Raw genomic sequence first — 20,191 nt, forward strand, 5'->3', positions numbered from 1 at the left:
AAGGAAGCAAAGAAAGCAGCGCCACATCTAAATATTTATGATATGAAATGTAGTATATTGTAATAAATAAATTCCTCGTCCCACCGCCGTATAAAATAAGGTGCATTAAATATTAACCACCCTTTCCTTTCACCTTAGACTTTCCTGGAAGTATCTTGCCAATAAAGTGCGAATACCAAATGCAAGGACACGCTCCTCTATCCACGGAGGGACACTAGTTCCCCATGGAAAGTTCTCCGGTTCCAATTTGTCTTGAGAGTTTCCTGCTGAGCGCAAGGCCTGGTGTTCCACATTGATTTCTCAAGCTCATCATGCTTCCGTGCCGCATCGCACATCTCATTAGTCCAGATGTGAGGCTCCTGCCACGTGAAAACACACACCACCTCCTGTCTCAGCCAGGTGTGCAGCCTAAGGTAGACCGCTGCCCTCTATGCTTTTCAGTGGCGTCGAATGAGGATGGGTGACTGACTGGTCCAGCTCTCAAGCTCATGTGATTGATTGACATCTCTGGTGTACCAGCATAGCGTGGGACAGGAAGCCAGTTCCTTCAGGGACAGGTGGTGGAACACACACACAGCCATGCGGTTCGCTCCTGCGACCCTTTCTCTTCAGCCAAGGGTTTGTCTGCAATACCCTCACAAGGCAACTCATCTTTGCGTGATCAGCATCTCAGTTCCGTTCTCCTCTTATTTGCCTAGGGGATCTGGGAGATCAATTGGACGCTTGCGTTGGACGATGGGAAGCGGAGAGGGGGTCGGAGATGTTTTGGACATCCACAGACCCTCATAATAGAATTGGAGTTCACTGAGCTGTTGACAGCCACGCTGCTGGGCTGAACTCGGAGAGAAAAGAAGAAACAGGGCATCTCATAACCCTCTAATCAAAATCTACCACTCCAACACCCCGACCCAGTTCTGAGGTTCAGTCGGACACTCACGCACCCCCTCGCAGCCGCAGCTTTTCTTTCCCAGAAAAGCCTCGTTCCAGCCCGCCATTAATTACCTCCTGGTGTATGAATCTTTCAGTCTGGGCAAAACCAGCAACCCTGCCACCAAACGCCTTAATTGTCCCCCAGAACACATACTCTTCCCACACTGCTTTGCAGGCAGAGACGCCGCTTCATTACGAGAGACACCTTGAGACATGTAGCAGCTGTCAGGCCCTCGCAATAAGCTGCTTGGTGCAAGGAAGGTGAGAGTATTGCTTTCTTGTCAGGCCCACCATCTTTATCTAATAAATGTGTGTATAAGGGGTCTGACAGCTACAACAGCTTACATTTCTATCCATCAGGTTCTACATTTGGCGCTGTGTGTAGCACATCGGCATGCCTCATTTTTATCCCCCACGAATGTTCTCACATAGGTAGGGCAACAACTTCGGAATTTCGTAATTTTTTTATTTTTTTAAATCATGGCTACTTATCTAATCTCCACTTCCGAATTACTTATTACAACTCAACAAAGAGCCATGAAAACCACTGATTAGCAAGACTCTGCACTTAATTAATTGAGGAACTCTTACAACCTTCATGATTAATATCAGTCGTAATGGAAATGTGAGCCAGTCCTTCAGCTCTGCTCTCTTCATTTCAAAAGATTTTTGCTTTTCTGTCATATCCTATTTTTAATCTGTGACCTCCTTAAACCTTTCAAACTTTTAATGTGTTGCAGAATAGATTTTAAATAACTGCTGGTTGCCGTCTCTTATGAATTTCTGGTCTTATGTTGGAAACTTATAGAAGCATGAATGGTAGTGAATATGTGCCCATGAAGTTTGCATGTGTGGAGTTTGCATGTTCTCCCCCGTGTCTGGGTGGCTTTCCCCTGAGTGCTCTGGTTTCCTCCCACAGTCCAAAGTCATGCTGCTCAGGTTCACTCAGTGTGTGAGTGATAGAGAGAGTGTGTTCCACTGATGTATGGATGAGTGACCAATTGTAAGTTGTGTATCTAGCAGTGTAAGTCACTGTGGTGAATAAGGTGTCTGGGCTGATAACACTACATAGAGTTCAGTGGAAGTCGCTTTGGAGAAAAGCTTCTGCTAAATAAATAAATGTAAATGTAAGTTGGTGTTAATCTGGAGTGTACTTCCAGGTTTTTTAACGACTGATCAAACCCCAGTAGCTCATCCATCTTGTTCACATATGTGACGTGGTGCTATGTTTGAATATGTGGTACGTATGTTGGTTTTCTGCAGAGTATGATCTGATGATAGTGACTGGTCAAGGCTGAGAAACCCTCCATGTGGTCAGTTGTTGAAACACAGTGCCCTCTGCCGGTAGTCAGTTGGGGGAAAAGTTGAGTGCAAAGAGTGGTAAATACACAGGTGCTCAAGCGGATTATTTCGGAGTTTGCACCAGTCCTGCTGGCAACAGCATTCTCCTACCTTCTGTCATATAGCGCTGGCCAATACTGGTGACATTTCCCTCTTTCACGCACGAGCAGACGTAAACAAAAGCACTTGTGTTGGTGCGGAGAATGAAGACGAGGCGCTCTCTTAAGTTCTGTTTTGATGGTTTTATCGAGCTAATAAATTTGACCAGCTTGCAAGCAAAGCCCTGGATGAAACGTCCTTCCCCGAAGGCCAGATGGAAATGCGATATACCCCGTGTTCTACGTGCAGCAATGCTGAGGGCAATTTATGGAAGTGTGTCTGCGGCAGCAGATTAAAATGCCTCGATAGAACAAGGACAATTCTGGCCACAACATATTCATCTCTATTATCTCATTTTCTCTCAAGAGCTTGAAGAAAGATAGGCCCAGTGCAAGGCCATGTTATCAAGCCAGGCCAGATACAGAGGAGAGAGGAGCATCACTGAACAAAGGATTTCCAACGCTGCCGTCTTTCAATCCAACTTAATTACTTCAGAAGATGTGTAGCCGTACAATTCTATGGAAACATTTATTCTTCCAGTAGATGTAAAATATGCCCTCTCCGAAAGTACGGCTCACATAAAACATCTGTTATTATGTTATCATTGAATAACAAGTTGTAATGTGGTTGGAGGCAACGAATGGTCTGAGATGATAGGATCTCTGACATCTTGACCCTGCGTGATAATATCCAATGTGCGTCTAATGTAGTTTGAAAGAACGCCGGTAATATCTGCTCAAGATGGCTCAGGACTTATACATATGAAAAATGGTGAGCTAGAGTACAACTGTTCTTTTCCTGTGAGAATACTGCTGCAACCGGTCATTAATATAAATCATCACCAGCCAGTGAACATAAGAGCACATACTTAAAATGCAAAACAGCTTGACAACGCACATTAATTTAATGTAATTTCGTTCAAAACCTTCAGCAGAAAGCAGCGCCTTCATGTGCACGTTCATGGAGTCTGTGGCATGAGGAATCATAATTTTATCGCATATGAACAGTAGATTCTGCTCATGAAAATGGTAATTTGCTGAAAGAGAAACACACAAGATTAAATATTTTTGCGCAATCAGCTTCCTGTAAAATCCCATTTGTCACTACAGTGGGCTCGTTCACAAATTTAATTCCTTTTCTTTTCTCTTTTCTTTTTTTTTTTTTTTTTTGCTTGATTCAGTCTTCCGTTGATTTCTTTGTTTCCTTTCCCTGCTAAATGCGTAATAAGGGCGAGCTAAAGTAGTGTGGTCTGAAAGATGCCCGTGAGTCACCATGGGGGGGAGGGAGGCAAACGTCCGGCTTGGTTCTGCACAACAGCAACGCTGAAAAAAATGCATGATTTTCTTAATCTGTTCATCTGGTTCACTTTGAGGACCCAGAAGCATGGTAGAGAGACACCCTCTCATTATATTCACCCTCACTCATTACAAACACTCATAACAATGAAGAAAAGCAGCAACAAGGGAGTTGCTGCTGAACAGATCTTGTTCCTGGACCTTCAAACCATCCCTGATTCTTACCCAGAGTCACTGTCGCACATGTGATTGTCCACGTCAGTAAGTGCACCCTTATTTCAGAGCGGCACGTTAATTTAAGATTTCCTATATTTTGTTTTGCATTTTCATTGTTTTTTCCAACAATTTTCCGTTTTTTTTTTTTTTGTTTTTGTTGGGAACATATCCATTTCCTCTCAGTACGTTATCCTGACAAAAAAGCAACAGTTTGGAGTATTTGGATGCTCACAGACCCCACCGTACCGCTCTTAGCTCAGAAATTTACCTGCCCGTTTCGTTTACAAGGCACCGAGCGACGTCGCCCCTAGAAACGCGCCGTGAATTAAATTCAGCGCCGAGGTCTGGCGCTGCCAGGCGTACGTGGACCTGACGCATCCAACGTGCTTCTGCACACCGCACTCCTTCCTGTCCCCATTTATCAAAACTGGAACACCGTCTGCCCCCAGAATTAAAAACACACTCCGCTAATTCGATTACCCGTCGCCGCGTGCTCCTCTCCGTGCATTTCGCTTGATGTTGTTGCCGTCGCTTTTTTTACGCGGAGCTATTTATGCGCACGCGGAATGAGCTTTTTCCGTTGATTTCTTCATTAATGTCAGTGTGACATGCAATCGGCCCGTAAATAAAGAGCCTCCCATTTAGCTGTGGCGTGAGGCCTAATGGGATTCCCCGGGGATTGTGATAAGCCCATCAGCCAGGACACAGGAGCTAAATTCGCTTTCATTCCCTCCCATTCTGCACCCCGCTAAGTGCTCCTGAAGGGATTTCGGCTGACGGGTGTTGAGGCCGCCCGTCAAGCGCGCTGAGTCAGAAAGTCCTGCCTCCCTGTACTCAGCCCTGACGTTTCTCCATTTCTTCAGCTCCCTCCGCACCTGTGGAAGACTGCCACGCTCATCTGAGCGGCGTGACATTAATTACTGGCGTGTCAGCATTGCCGTGAGCCCCTACCTGTGCCACAGCAAGCCGAGGACAGGTGCTGGGGGCAAAGAGAGGTGACTGGTTGACAGAAAGCTTCGAGATGAGATCTCTCACTGTTAGTATTCTCTTAACCGTGGTCGCTTCGGTCAATACCTAGTTATCGAAAAACTCATTCTTGCTTCGAAATATTTGCAGAAGCACTTATCGCCGCAAAACAGAACTCATCTTAACATGCATTTGTATTGTCGCTGGCACGAGTCAGGATTTTTCTATAGGACGTGTCGAACGACTCCCATCCTCCTGCAGGAGGGCACATCGAAGTGTGTAACCCTGCATCTTATGATCGGAGAACAAGAGTGGAAATCCAGGAGAAATCCACAGTCTTCACTGATTCCTTTACACACACACACACACACAGTCTGAAGCCGCTCGTCCCAAGCAGGGTCGCGGTGAACCAGAGCCTAAGCTGCCAACACAGGGCACAAGGCTGGAAGGAAAGGGGACACACCCAGGACGGGACATCAGTCCATCGCAGGGCACCCCAAGCTGGACTTGAACCCCAGACCCACCAGACAGCGGGACCCAGCTAAACCTGCCGCGCCCCCCGATTCCTTTACATTTACATTTATTCCTTTAGCAGATGCTTCACTCCAAAGCGACTCACAATAAATGCTCTGTGGTATTTAGCTGACACCCTTTGGTCCAAGATGAGTTACAATGCTGGATTCATACTTGAACAAGAAACTGAGAGGCCCAGGAGACACGTAAATGCATAATTTACTTGGACCAGGCAAGAGATATGCAGGCACGTTAACAACCAAATTTGTGCACGAAAAGCACTTTTTCACTCGGATGTCTAAGTTTATTTGAAGTCCCACCTCGCCTCCTGTTTAATGAATGCGAAAAGCTTGCATTGCACATGGAGACAAAAATAGAACAGGATGTAATCTGGACAAGCCAAGGGGGTGTGGTGGTGCAGTAGTGCACTGGGTTGGACCGCGTCCTGCTCTCCAGCGGGTCTGGGGTTTGAGTCCCGCTTGGGGTGCCTTGCGACGGCTCCGGCTCCCCGCGACCCCGTGCGGGACGAGCGGTTTCGGACAACGCGTGTGTAATCCGCACAAGCCGCCGTTCAGGGCGGGAAGAAATTCAACATAAAAATATGCCGAGACGTTTTATCCGCCGTACTAGCATTTCGTTGGACCTGCCGCTTTTCAGAGCGTTCCGTGGGCTGAATGTCAATAGATGATGGATGTGTTTCCACAGTGTGTATGTGTAAGTGTTTGCTTGCGCTTGCCTCTTCGTGTTTGTCAGATGGTAAACACACATTGCCTAAGGCACAAACCACTGGTGAAGAAACACACTGGATCCTGTCAAAGCAGACGAGCAACATTAGCGCTCCCGTGGGGTCCAAGCTGTGAACGTCCGTTTGAGCCTCGAGACATTAAGCAGTCCAGGTCATAACCATTTACCAGGTGAGCAAACAGATGTAAACACAGGATTTCGACAGGGATTCTCTGCTGGTTTTAGAGGGAGGAGAAGTTGCGAAGCTTGCCTAGCAGATCGTAGCCGCGGGCTTTGAACGGAGCCTAAGAACCGGTGGGCCGAGCCTCCCCGCTCGGCTCGAATTGAAGACCCACTTGCAGGCTCACATCATCTAAGCCTCCCCCGTGGCACTCTTACTGATCCTCGAAGTTGACTGGGGTTTTAAGCATTCAGAAGTTTACTTTAAGAGGCATCTGTAAGACGAGCCGTTCGGCGATCTGAACGTGCCGGCAAAGGTAACGCCGCCTAGCAGTACGCAGCTGAGCTCCGCACTCCCATTACCGGATTATTCCATACCATTACGCCAGCCATTTCAAATTACCGAGCCCATTACGACAAAGGTCGTCCATTTATGATCTAAGCAGCACAGGCCCGTTGCGAGATCGCTTGCGCTCATTTCAGTTTTACGTGATCGTAAGCAGCGATCCTGCAGTAAAACGTCGTTACTTTGCGTCGCGTCTGTTCAGGTAAAATCCGAACGCATATTCTTGCGGCCGTCACCCCCCCCGCCAAGCGAACCGGCGAATTATGCCCTGTGTCTAATTGCCAGGCATCTCCAGTCCCTCATGCTACATTAAGCAAGAACAGATGCTGTTATGCCATTTTTTTTTTCGCACCAATTTTGGGTTGCTTATGCCCTCTGGACAGGAACAGCAGCAGAACAGTATTTTGCATTGTTTCTTGCCTTCAAATTCACGGAAGAATGCGACTTTTGAAATGTGAAAAAAATAAATAAATAACTGAACGCTGCTTTGAGTATGGCAGTAATAAACCGAATTAGGGTTTTGTAGCTTTCGTTTTCAGTTTTAAAAAATGGTAGACAGTTTATCTGCTTCCTTTTTTAAGATATGTTTCTTGACCATTTGTCCCCTGTCTTGCTGATTAGCAGGCAGCTCTATATTATTCCCAAACAACAAAGTCAATACTATAATGCAGCCTGCTCTTTCTGCTGGATCGAACACTCCTGCTGCCTCGGTGCAGCTAATGGGTCATTGAATTAAAACTTGGATGTCATTGACCACCTTCATAGATTTTTGCTATATTGCTCATATGCTTTTGGAAGAGCCGAGCTGCTTCTCCACCTCGCAGGATATTTGCTGTAGTCTGTATGTGGTTTTTTATCCTAAAAAGTGGTATACTACGTGGTTCATATTTTTTCTAGTTGATGACATTTATTTAAATTACATTTGTCATTCTATATTTTAATTCACTTCAAAACAACGCATGACATTGCCTGCTGAAATCAGCAAGAATTTTCTTGTCTTGGCCAAGGCTGCACACTGCATTTTTTATAAATTAATACACAACTCAGCAGCAGAAGGAGATGTGTGATTCTACAAGTGGTTGGAAAGAGATGAGAATTTTTATTTATTACTGTTTGGTTGAGCATAATATAGTATATTGATTGCTTCAGTCAGTGGGTGTTTAATTGTCTAGGCCAAGGCCAGATACCCTTTATGGTTTTTCGATCACTTAGTGCTACCAACAGAAATGTGCAGTTACACGACTGAATAATGAATGAGTAAACCGAACCCGTAAAATCAAAAAAAAAAAAAAAAGTGAGATGAATAATCTTCTTTAACAGAGATATTAATGTACTTGTAAATGCAAACTTTAATCCATTACCGTGCATGAAAGTATCTGTGAACATGTAATATCTCTTGTTATCCCCGCAACGCGGCCAGTAATCCCCGGTGTAATACCGTTACAAATGTGGTCAGTACACCATGTCAGCTGGTTCCCTTTAAATGGATCTTGAGTGCTGAAAGTAAGTGTTTCTAAAATATTTAAATGATCTAAAATCTTACCTCGCTAGGGAATATCTCGCATCCTCTCCAGACGCCTCCAATACAGAAACAAAACCAGCATTTTCTCAGAAATTCTCCCAACTTTTTCAACCTCGGTGTCTTGCGAATCATGATGGTAAAAGCCAAAGCACGGAAGCGTTGCTTGTTGCAACCTGTCTGTCTGTCCGTGTCACTCTGTCTCTTTATTCCGGTTTCTCCGTCTCCGTGCTCCTGTTCCACTCTCATGCCATCGCCTGACCTGCTGTTCCTCTGCTTTCCACGATCTGCTAAGGCCAACTTCTCATTCACATCCCAACAAAGCTGCATTTTTTTCACAGATCATGACTATGTTATTCTTTATTGTTACTTTCTACGTTATTTAGACTCCCTGTCTCTCCTTGCTTCTACTCTACCGATTCATGAAGCCAAGACGGCGTCCATCCTGCTGCCCTTTGACCTGGCAGAAGCACGCGCTTGGGAATGCCATTTGCACACCTCAGCACAGGTCCAGGATGTGCACCTCCAGGGGAATCATTTCGACTGGCTAAAAGGTCAATACTTGCTATGTTCGGGAATATGAGCAAGCCAATGAAGTTGATTAAGAGCTCTACCAAAATCGCACAATATGCAGTAACAGTGGACAAGGATTTTTCATAATAGGCTTGACTCTTTTAAAAACATTCATTTTGGTAGTTTCAGACTTGGCCACTGGTAAGGAACATGGGATCAGTCCAGAGCAGCGAAGACACCTGTTCTGTTGACCACTCAGTCCGGTTGGCAGAAATGAATAATGTGATTAGACAGAACTGACATAACCATTGGAAAGACCTATTGCTGAAAAATAATTCCAAAATCATCGTATTTCAGATATTATTCAAGAAAAGCAGCCATTATGGAGACAGCTGGGACATTTCTAGGTGTAAAAGTACAGCGGAGAACCTCATTTTGCAGCGTAAAAATATCCCGGTAAATACTGACTGAGCCACAAAGTCACTGTGAGTCAAAACACCCTGTAAGAGAATAATAGTGAGAAGAGAAAATGCGGCACTTCGATAAAACTGCAACTATTCCAGAGCACACATAAACAGGCAGAAGCAGACCAAGGAGCAACTGAAGTACCTACCTACAGTCATTAGACAAAACGGTTGCCGCCAGCTACCTGGTCCTCACTTAACGTGTTTGATTGCTTTGGACCTGGAAATGTGGTGTCCACCTGACTGCGGATCCGGGCTCCTCCGTCGTTGTTGGAGCTCAATTCCTCCCGATGACATCGTGTGAGCCTTTGTCTCGTGAGGGTTCGGGAGGGGGATCATGACTTGGGGGCTGCAGACAATGCTAGATGCACCCTTCTTTCACCAAAACTGCTAATCGACTGTTGAACGTGTGGGAGTTTTTACAGTGACGAGCCACATATAATTTCTTTGAGTCAATAACTCCAGAAGGGATCCGAACCGAGTGCAATGAATGCGTGCGGGCAAAATCCGTCATCTAACCCTAATGTACGCACCAAAATGGTGTGTTGTGAATCATAAATCCTGTCTCATTATGTGTGTCATTGGCTTTCTCAGGCTTCTGTTACGGTGATTTTGCGATGTTCTGCCCTGTTACCATACTGTGTATCTCCCCTACTTGTCTCCGGCTGCCCAATTCCATCTAGCTCCTGCAACACCTGTCCCACGACTCCCGGTCTTGACTGTTTCCTGTAACTGAACACCATCTTATTCTGCCATGTTTCCTGTATCGCACGTCATTCTGTCTCTGTGCTGTTCCCTGTAGCTTAATTTTGTCTCTTCCTGCTGTGTTTTCTGTAAAAGGGTTTCGTTCCAGTGACGCCATCAGCTTTGCCATAATTCATAATATCCCCTTGGACTGTAATATATAAACCATACAGAATGCGGCGACACCTGGAGGCGTAGTGGTTACTGATGCTGCCTTTGGATCTGAAGGTTGCAGGTTTAATCCCCACCTTGGGCTGCAGTACCCTTGAGTAAGGTACTTACCCTAAATTCCTCCAGTAAAATTACCCAGCTGTATAAATGAGTAATTAGTTGTAAGCTTGTAGTAACTGTAAGCTTAACATTATAAGTTGCTTTGGAGAAAAGCATCAGCTACGTGAAATAATGTAAATGAACGCTGTGTTGTATAAAAGGACTTTTATCTTTTTACCAATTTCACTGATTATTCATGTTAAAATAATACTAATACAGGATAATAATGTACAGTATTGGAATTACACACGCGTTTCCTGAAGCCGCTTGTCCCGAGCGGGGTTGCGAGGAGCCGGAGCCTCACCTGGCAGCGCAGGACGTAAGGCTGGAGGAGGAGGGGACGCACCCAGGATGGGGTGCCAGTCCATCACAGGGCACCCCAAGCGGGACTCAAACCCAGACCCACCAGAGAGCAGGACCCAGGCAAACCCGGTGCACCACCCCCCCCGTATCGGAATTACACTTTCAATTAATTTCTTTCACTTTCCTTTTCTGCACCATCAGTGCAGAAACACTCAGGTAAGCCTTTTTTTAAGTAACTGGAATGGGATCACAAAGTGTTCCGTTAATGAAGCCGCATTTTTTTGTGAATAAAAGAGAGTCACCGATGGACCGACTGAGTCAACAAGCAATATGATGCCTTGCGGCAGCAGGATCGGGCAATGTTATCGTACAGCAGATGGAGCAGCCGTCGTTAGACATCACCATCCAACTTTTGGGACTTGCAAATAATACAACAATGCTATTGCCACTGTAAATCTGGGTGATCGTAAGACGCATTTAGTTGTAAATCCATCTAATTCAAATGTCTTCTCTAGCTTACTGGTACCTGTCTACTGTTTGCAGGTACCTAACACCATCTAATCTGTCTAGGCTCTTTCCGGTACTCTAACTTAATCTGGTTTCACTGTGTTTCTTATAAGCCTAACAGTTTCCTCTTCTGTGTTCCCTGTAACTGAACGGGACTCAACTGTGTGCCTAGACTAACTCCTTCTGTGTGTCCCGTGTTTCCCGTAGCCTAAACCTCTCTGTTTCTCTCGGGGTCCCTGTGTCTCCATTATGCTCCCTGCGGCCTGGCTCTGCCGGCCCCCTGGCAGCCCTCCCCCGCTGGCCGGCCTCCATCGTGGGGCCCGAGTGCCATCAAGGACCTCTCTGTTCCGGACACATGAGAGAGGGTCAATGTTTCCCCCACAAGAATAAGCCACCGATTCAGTGTGGATGTCTTTGTATGCTTTCCCTCCGCAGCCCCAGCACCACTCTCCCTCTCTTTCGTTCCCCCCTTTATTTGCCCCGCACTCAGAACTGCCCACACTGACAGTGCCTCCCACTGTTTCCTTGGGGCCACTATCCCACTACCACAGTTTTTCCTCTCTCATGCACAGACAGGGGCAATGTCCAGCTTTGTATCTGCTGCTGGATTCCATTCAGGTCCATACACAGGATCTGTTGACTTCACGCTTCAAAGAGGCAACGGGGAGAGGGCTTTTGTTGACAGTTACTTGAAAACTTGCGATTGGAAAAAGTCCTCACTGTAGCTGACGTCTCACTAAAGAAACAACTGGCTCTTTGTTTGCTTTCAAAAGCTGTCATACACTTAGACATCAGCTCCATGTCATTCTAATCCCTTTTGCAGTTTCCAAAAAACATGTAATTGTAAAGCAGGCAAGAATTTATGGACTTTATGAATGAAAAGCGACTGTGGAGAATGGAGAGCTCAGAGGCTCTAAACCTCTTTTGGCCATCACTTCCAAACCTGTTAGGGATCTCTTCTGCATTTTTCCACCTAATAAGGCTTTTTAACTTTCAGCGAACACCTGACATTAAAGGTCAGCCTCATCATCTTTAAACACAAAAACTGGTGTCTCTGGATTTGGCCAAAGCATCACTTTCTGTTTCAGTCAGCAGTGTCTGCTAGGAACTGGAAGTGGGAACCTCTTTCAGATGGAGGTTGACTCTACAGTTCACGTCTTTGCTTAATTGCCAGCTCCTAATCTCCTTTACACGCTGGCCCAGAGTGCATTGAGCTATAGAAATGAAGTCGTTCCCATCGTAGTTAATGCCGGAATGCACTGAGGCTATTTGGTGCACTGTAGGAACACAGTCGCAACGGGAACTGTTGGTCAGGGTTGAGTTGTTGCACCCGGGGTGGGTATAACTATGGCAACACAACTGCAGGTCTTCCCAACCTAAGCAATGTGAGAATAAGAGTCCTCTTAGTTTCTCATTCCAGTCAGGTTTGACCCAAATTATGCTTCTTCTGGTAGAGTTAGCACTTTTTCCTTTTCTGTGAAATATTGGTGTACACAAGGAGCCCTATGTAAGCATATGATCACACACACGACCCCAGGTACTGAATGGAACCGTAAGATTGAAGTCATGAGAACTTTTACTTTTAAGGGCATGTGGTGAACTGGACTTTTGGTGCAACCTAGTATGTATGATTTCATGAAACCTTTCAGATTATGTTCACAGGTAGTGACTCTTTCCAAGCAAAGGTCAGAAGGTTTAAGTTCCCTGAGTCCAATTTAACCATCGTTTTCAGAAACGAAGATTTGCGCCACTGTTTTTCAGGCCACCCTCCTGTTGCAGCAGTTCTCATCACCACTGCTCTCTCTTATTCTGGTAAGTTGTGTACTGTATATTTTTGAATATGTTACTATAAGCAAAGCTTCTTAGTATGAGTCACAAAAACAAGCTTTCGGAGAACAACAGATGATCTGAAGCCCCTTAATTTTGCTCTTAATTTTCATATAACGGACAATATATGAATAAAGGATGTCATGAAAGTACGAACATGAGTGGTTAGAGGGCTTCTAACGTGCAGATGAGATATTCCTATGTATTAATACACTTCCTGACAGAATATGCATCAAGAGCTAAAATGCAAAGGTTTCTGAGTCAATTGCCTTCAAAAGATGGGATTTGATTTTTATTAACTGCTCCTGCCAGGTGTCCACTGCTTTCACGAATATCAGCTAACCTCAGCTGGGTACATCACAGTTCACTGAGCAAAGCAGAATATTCCGGATACAACATACCACAGTCATTAAAAAGCATGCAATGGCAAAATAACTCAATATTCTTTTAGTGGGATCCTCACAAAATAAATAAATATATCTACCTTGACTACACAGTTAGCAGAGTTGTATTTGGGAAGTTCCGCACTCAACCCATTGGTTTTGTGTCGTAATTATAGAAAAATATGATGCAAGACTGCAAGTGAAGAGGAAAACAAAGTTTTACACTTTTTATATCTCAGCTTCCTCCTCTCTTCACAACGTGGGAAACAGCATAATACTCAGAAAGAAGTGTGTCTGGAAACACAATATGTGTGGGGGCGCTACCCCGCCAACATGGCTCTAACTTACAGTACCCTGAGACCACGCTACGGACACCCCACGTTTCTCCTCCTGTTCCCCAACAGCGAGCGATGATTGGGCCGAATCGACCCGTCTCTCCCTCCCGGCATCACCCCACGCGTGCCTCTTGCCAAATCTAGGACTGCCTCATGTCCACTTTCCCATTAGCGCACAGTGTGAAGCTCAGCGAGATCTTACAGCCACCCGCTCCAGCCTCCCCTTCCCCAGGCCAGATGTACCCCCGCTTGCAGGAACTTACTCTGGGAAGGAGGAGCGGAAGGGGCACTTTGCTTGCAGTTAGTTATCTCTTTCCTCTCTGACCCCCGGAACGCTGTCTGCTTCACGGCTGCAGTTCCACAGGTCTCTGGACGCACACTCGGCTGTTTTGGCGGTGAGGGTGCGATGTGCAATGTGCAGAGAGCTCTCTTCTCTCCCCCACCCCCGACTCGTGACCAGAAGCTCATTACCGCAAGGTCACTCCAGGGACGAGGGGGGGACAGAGCAGGGGCGGGAACGCATGCAGGGAGGGACAAGGATGAACATGGGGTTGGGGCAGGAGGACCAAGAAGGAGGGGGTGGGAGTGGGACAGACATGGAAGAAAGTGGAAGTAAGAAAAGGCAGCATGAGGCTCACAATGAATGAATGGAAACCTTCTTGTTGGGATGATCTGGATTAGAGGGTGTGTTTGTTGTGTCCACCTGGCTCGGTGTTGCTACCGGCCAAGAGAGACTTGTAAAGGGAGTGATAATAACTTATTAAAAAGCAACAACATTGTGCCCACTACTCACTCTCACTTGCTCCATTAAGGGGGCTGGATCACCAGCCAAAAGTGAGCTGTGCTCCCTCAGCTGAAGACAAATTTGCACGAGATATTATTCCCACACACATTACGGACCAGTTCATCAGACAGCGACTGCAAACGGCTCAATGGATCAATAGGCTGTTCCATTACAGGCTGTTAATATGTGATGCTGATGTCACTGGCAAATTCCCTTTGGATGCCTCTCATATCCTCCCACAGAGCAGTTATGTACAGTCTTCTCCTTTACCAGAACAGTACTTAGCAGTGCATGTGCAAAGAGAAGAAAAAGGAAAAATAAAATATCAAAATTATTTATTATTTAGTGAAAAATTTGTTGTTAACAAAAGGAACATTTGTATGTTTAAATATCACAGGACATCCTGATCATGTGTCATTTATTAGCTATATGAATTAATTAAGTAAAAAGAAATAGTAGGAAATACTATTACTACGTGGGTTGGACCGGGTCCTGCTCTCCGGTGGGTCTGGGGTTCGAGTCTCGCTTGGGGTGCCTTGCGATGGACTGGCGTCCCGTTCTGGGTGTGTCCCCTCCCCCTCCAGCCTTATGCCCTGAGTTGCCGGGTTAGGCTCCGGCTCCCCGTGACCCCGAATGGGACAAGCGGTTCAGAAAATGTGTGTGTGTGAGAAATGTGTGTTACCATAATCTTTCTCTTTTCAATTGTCATACATTGTCGACAGCTCGAAACACTGGCTGATGTCATGTACATTTGGGATAGATAAGAGTTTCCAGTAGATTTCAAACATTAGTTTGAGGAGAGGGATCTGTAATGGTTACTTGCCACCATGACTCATGTTCTCTAGTGGGGGCCTGCAAGTCTTGCTTTACTTTCTCATATTCTCTCCATGAATTATTAACTTCGTCCATCTGCTTCTTTCATTAGAAATCCATCCATCTCTTTGGTCTGGCCTGCACTTAAACAGTATGGGTCTGTGCCACCGCCTAGGATTTTCTTTCTTATGTTAGTATTACATTTTTAAAAAATTAACTGCTGAACTTTTAACAATTTACTTGTGTCATTAACTAGAATGGTGGGCTTGAGAGCAGAGCAGTAGGAAGCGTCATATTTGCATTTTATGTTTCAGTGAAGGTTCTGTAGTCGTGACATTCTTCCACGCTCATAATTGTCCAAACGGGACCCGATGCATGCACTGGAGACACTTCCCTTTATGAGTCATGCAGCACTGTTCCCCATCCCTATCGACCGACTACCACGGCTGTCAGCCTGGTTCTTGAGATGAGATGCATTGACTAAAGGAAACCTCGTGAACTTGCAACACCACATGTCTTACGCGTGTGGTGACTTACAGCCCAGGTAACCCCTAATTTTCAGCTCAATCAATCTGAGCTGCAAATCATACACTTCTCTGGAAAATGACTGGCTCAAAAATAGTCTTAGTCTAGCCTGTATTGTTAAAAAAAGGTTCACATACCCTTGAAGTGTTGTGGTGAATTTCCAGTTGCAGTTATTACAAGAGAAAAGATTAGACTCCCCAAACTCCCACAATGGGAGAAGCAGAGAGGAAAATTTGAATTGTACAGCTCCTGAAGCCAAGGACCTCGCTTTTAGAAAGATATCAACCTTGGGTGTCACAGTGGGAATGTGGTCCACATTGACTCTGCTTACACACTGCTTACACAGTGTGGTACTGATGTGTTTATGCCACAACGCTGCAATTAAAACAGGTGGATCAGACAGCCGGCCTCATGGATCCCCCATCAGCCGACGGGTGGCTTCAGGGTTCAGATATAGCACTACATCCACATAACAAAGGAGAGAGAGTGAGGCGCTTGGAAGGGTGCCTTAGCTTTTGTTTGGATTAAAGCCGGAGCTCAACATGACAGCCATGAGCCAACAATTTACAGCTCACTTAAAAATATCCCCGTCTACCCATTTTGCCCTTTACTTGTTCCTTTCCCCCTGGGGGACATCTGTCAGAACATCTGGGGGCGTGAAGTGAGTCCTGTAAATGGTGAGGTCATGATTTTGTTGGAGCATGTGAGGAGGAAAGAAAGGGTGAAAGAAGCACCAAAAAGAACGAAAGGAATTGGGAGGGATGACAGGTGTGCTGGGATTTGACAGGGAAGGCAACAGAACTCTTGAGAAAGGTCCTACATCAATCATAGAACGAATCCCTTCTTCAAGTCTTATGGATAAAAGCAAATTGGAGACTGAAGGTTGCTGAGGGTGAGTAGCCCCAGCACAAGGTAACCGAGGGGTCCTTCCATTACAATGGAGCCACAGCACTGAACTGATTACTTTGCAATGAATGGTTTATTTATGATGAGTCTCTGGGTGAATAATGAGAAGGGTCTCTGGGTCTCTAGGTCTCTAGGCAAAGCTCAGATTTCAACGATGTTAGGTCACCAGGACACCAGTCACTCGTTTTTCCATGACCTGAGACAGCTGAGCTCTTGGTTCCAGGGAACGTAAAGCCCTACATGGGGGATGTACTTAAAAAACAGCCATCAGCTCATACACCACAACGCGGGCTTGGTAAGGCAACCGTAGCAAGTTGAAAACATTGAGATGTATTTAAAAAAGCTCTTCAAGTCACAGGCCTGAAAGATACACTTGCTGTTTGGTGCTCAGAAAAGACTGAGTCCCTTTGTGCTTGGTGCCTAAAATGGCATTTTTGTTTCCTTCTATTTTCAAACAAATTTGATAGATTTTTAAAAAAACCATAAAATGAAAGTAGGTCAACAAAGGCAGAAAATGTGAGTCGTTCTCATGGCTCTTGTACTTTTACTTTTGGTTGAGTTGTAGAATAGCGTAGATGGGCTGTCTTATAAAGATATGTTGTAATACCAGTTCTGTTACGGTCATTTACGATTGGAGGCATGCGTTTTCCATGGCACTAGCAACCAAATTCTTCCTTTTTCAACATTTAACTTGTAGCCACTTGAGCATGAATATGTTATGTAGTGTTCTTTTTGCCTGAAGTTCTAGATTTGCCAGAATCATTTAATTTCTCAAGTTCTCCCTAGAAAGTCATATCGATAATGGAAGTAATAAACCTTTATGGCTTCTTGGTTCAAACGTAGATCTTGAATGCATATCGTCAGCTGTCGTGCTGTTTTCTTTTTATTTTTATGGCTCTCATTAATTCAACATGAAGTGATGAAAGAAATTCCTTTATATAAATTTTACTTCACCAGAAGTTGAGGTTCATTAATAAATCATCAACTCTTAGTTAAAAATTAAATTTTTAATGTCTCTGACGAAGCCAATAAAAGTAAAGAAATCCCCTCACCCCCACCAAAGCCACCATCCAAGTTCATCACCGTTATGAGCTTTAATGTGTCGTCAAAAATTTCGAATGGTAAAGCAGTGTATTGTAGCAATGCAGCATCTGGACTGTTAGTTTTTAATGCTTCACTGACCAGAGTCATAATGGTTTTTGTTACTGTTGACGATACACAGACAGAATCTACAGTACGTAGAGTTCCTCTGGGTGCTCTGGTTTCCTCCCACACTCCAAAGACATGCTGTTCATGTTCCCCCATAGTGTGTGAGTGACAGAGAGAGTGTGTGTGTTCACCACGGCGAATAAGGTGTGTGGGCTCATAACACTACATAGTGGTCATTAGAAGTTGCTTTGGAGAAAAGTGTCTGCTAAATAAATAGAGTAATTTTGACTGTCAATAATAGTCACATTTTGCAGAAGAAATAAACAGATGCCACACCGTATTATAGACAACGGCCAGAGATTTGTGGCCACGAGTTGCCGTTACAGCCCCAGTGACCCCATTCATAATTGTTTCTCTTCTCTGTTTTACGCCCCAGCCACAGAAGACGTCTTCCTGTGGTGACTGACAGGCCGAGCTGCAGACAGACGCAGGTGGGTGTAATCAGGTTCCCTTCGGTCACGCAACGCCGATACGGTTGCCTCCTCCTCACAGATGAAATGGCACCCAAATCACTTAGAGTCTCCTCCGAGGACCACGGCTACGACTCGCTGGTGCAAACGACTCTCGGGCAGGGCCGTCGCCTCCTCGAACCCGAGCGAAATCTCACAAACACGGGATGTGTATAGAATGCGCTATTATTTTCTATTATTACTGTGATTTATTATCCAGCAGCTCAATCCGCACCACTCACGAGCCTTCAGCTCAGCGGCAGGCGTGGAGATAAGATCCTCCTGAAACCTCGAAATGTGACAAACACGAGTCAAAACTAATCGAAAATATTCACAAGAAGCAGGCAGATATGTCCCACTAATGAATTTCCTGTCAGATGGAATTACAAGATGCCTTAAAAACAGCGAGAGGGCATTTTAATTACATATCAGGTTTTTTCATGTAGTGCTCTTATTCAGTTCCATATACATGTTCTCCAATTCGGTACATAATTGTGTGCCATTTGTCAAGTTCTTAAAATGCCAGTGTTTGTTTTTTATTTATGTGCCAGGTCAATTAAATTTTTTTCTAAAGCGTTGTCTCCACTAAGTGTATCTGATTTGAATTTAATTGAAGCTGCTCACTCACCGTTCGCTTGCAGATGAAATGAATCGTCTCACTAGTGAATTAATTTCTCATACATACTGAGGCTGACAGTTCTGCTGGTGATTTTCTACCCGCTCCGTGTGCCCCGAACAGTGTTCCCGGTTGCGACAGGATGAGAGCGAACCTAATCTGCCGCCGACAATTAATCTGCTGAAGCCGGAAAGGCTGTCGCTTCCAAGGAGACGTTGCAGCATCGCACTGTTTGACAGCTGCAAGACTCCCGCCTTATCCCTTTGGCCTGCGCCCTGGCAGAGATGGTCTTCTTTCAGAAAAACTTAACACGCTGTTTGGTTGAAGGGAAAAGAAAATGTGAGAGAGAAAAAAATCGTAACATAGAGGTTTATTAACATGTTGATTAAAAGCGATCTTTATATCTACCTATCTGTCTTTCTATCTGTTCTAGAGGACAATGTGTCTGAAGTCTTCAATCTAGACGTCAAGGCCCAGTACGTCTGTACGGCATCTTTGAAGAAAAAAACATTCTAAATCACTTATATTTGAATTTATTTACTTAGCAGATGCTTTTCTCCAAAGCGACTTCCAATGAACTCCATGTAGTGTTAGGAGCCCACACACCTTATTCACCACAGGGACTTACACTGGTAGATACACTACTTACACTGGGTAACTCATCCATACATCAGTGGAACACACTCTCTCTGTCACTTACACCTTACAGGAGAACCTGAACAGCATGTCTTTGGACTGTGAGAGGAAACCAGAGCGCCCAAAGGAAACCCACACAGACACAGGTTGAACATGCAAGCTGTACACAGACTGAGCAGGGATCGAACTCTCGTTCTCTCGCACCCTGCAAGCACTGTGAGACAGCAGCGCTACTTGCTGTGCCATTGTGCCACCCATGGCCACCTATGGCCACCCATACTTGCATGGTCATGTGAATAACAACATTTTCTTTCTTTGTTTTGAATAGCAGGTGCGGATGGTGGAGCTACTGAGAACCTACACAGTGTTGGTGGAATGAAATGAATCGTCTCAGAGCTCAGTTAACTTGACAATTTTGCTGTGTATGAAAACAAAAACACAGATTTTCTCTCACCAAAGACATGAAATATGGAAAAGAAAAGTACATAGGGCTGGACAGATAGACACCGGTCAATACTTCTCTCAAGATTGTTCTTGGAATTATTGATCCTCTTTTCTCCTGTGATGTTTGAAGAATCTGGCTCGGACTAAAAAAAATCTGCTAAAACACCGGTCTGCGTTGTTTAACACATAAAAACAGCACGAAAACCAAGCTTGTAAAGTTAGCCTTTCTTGAACTCACTCGTTCTTGATTCTCTTAAATGTTAAAGTAGTTTTCTTTTTTTTGCCTGGGAAAGGCAAGGTTCACCGAATTCTCTTCTCTCCTAACAGTGTGAGCA

At 45.0% G+C, this 20,191-nt stretch overlaps 1 protein-coding gene across 1 annotated transcript in view; it reads right to left on the minus strand.

Moving 5' to 3' along the window:
* ptn (pleiotrophin) overlaps positions 1–13,910 on the minus strand; it is a 34,621-nt gene extending 20,711 nt beyond the window's left edge. Inside the window, exon 1 of the mRNA XM_018729932.2 lies at positions 13,738–13,910. The gene's annotated coding sequence lies outside the window, so the exon portion shown is untranslated. The remainder of the gene's footprint in view (positions 1–13,737) is intronic.
* Between the last annotated feature and the right edge of the window lie 6,281 nt (positions 13,911–20,191).

This window comes from Scleropages formosus, chromosome 21 (genome assembly GCF_900964775.1).
Source record: "Scleropages formosus chromosome 21, fSclFor1.1, whole genome shotgun sequence".
Taxonomy (NCBI): Eukaryota; Metazoa; Chordata; class Actinopteri; order Osteoglossiformes; family Osteoglossidae; genus Scleropages; species Scleropages formosus.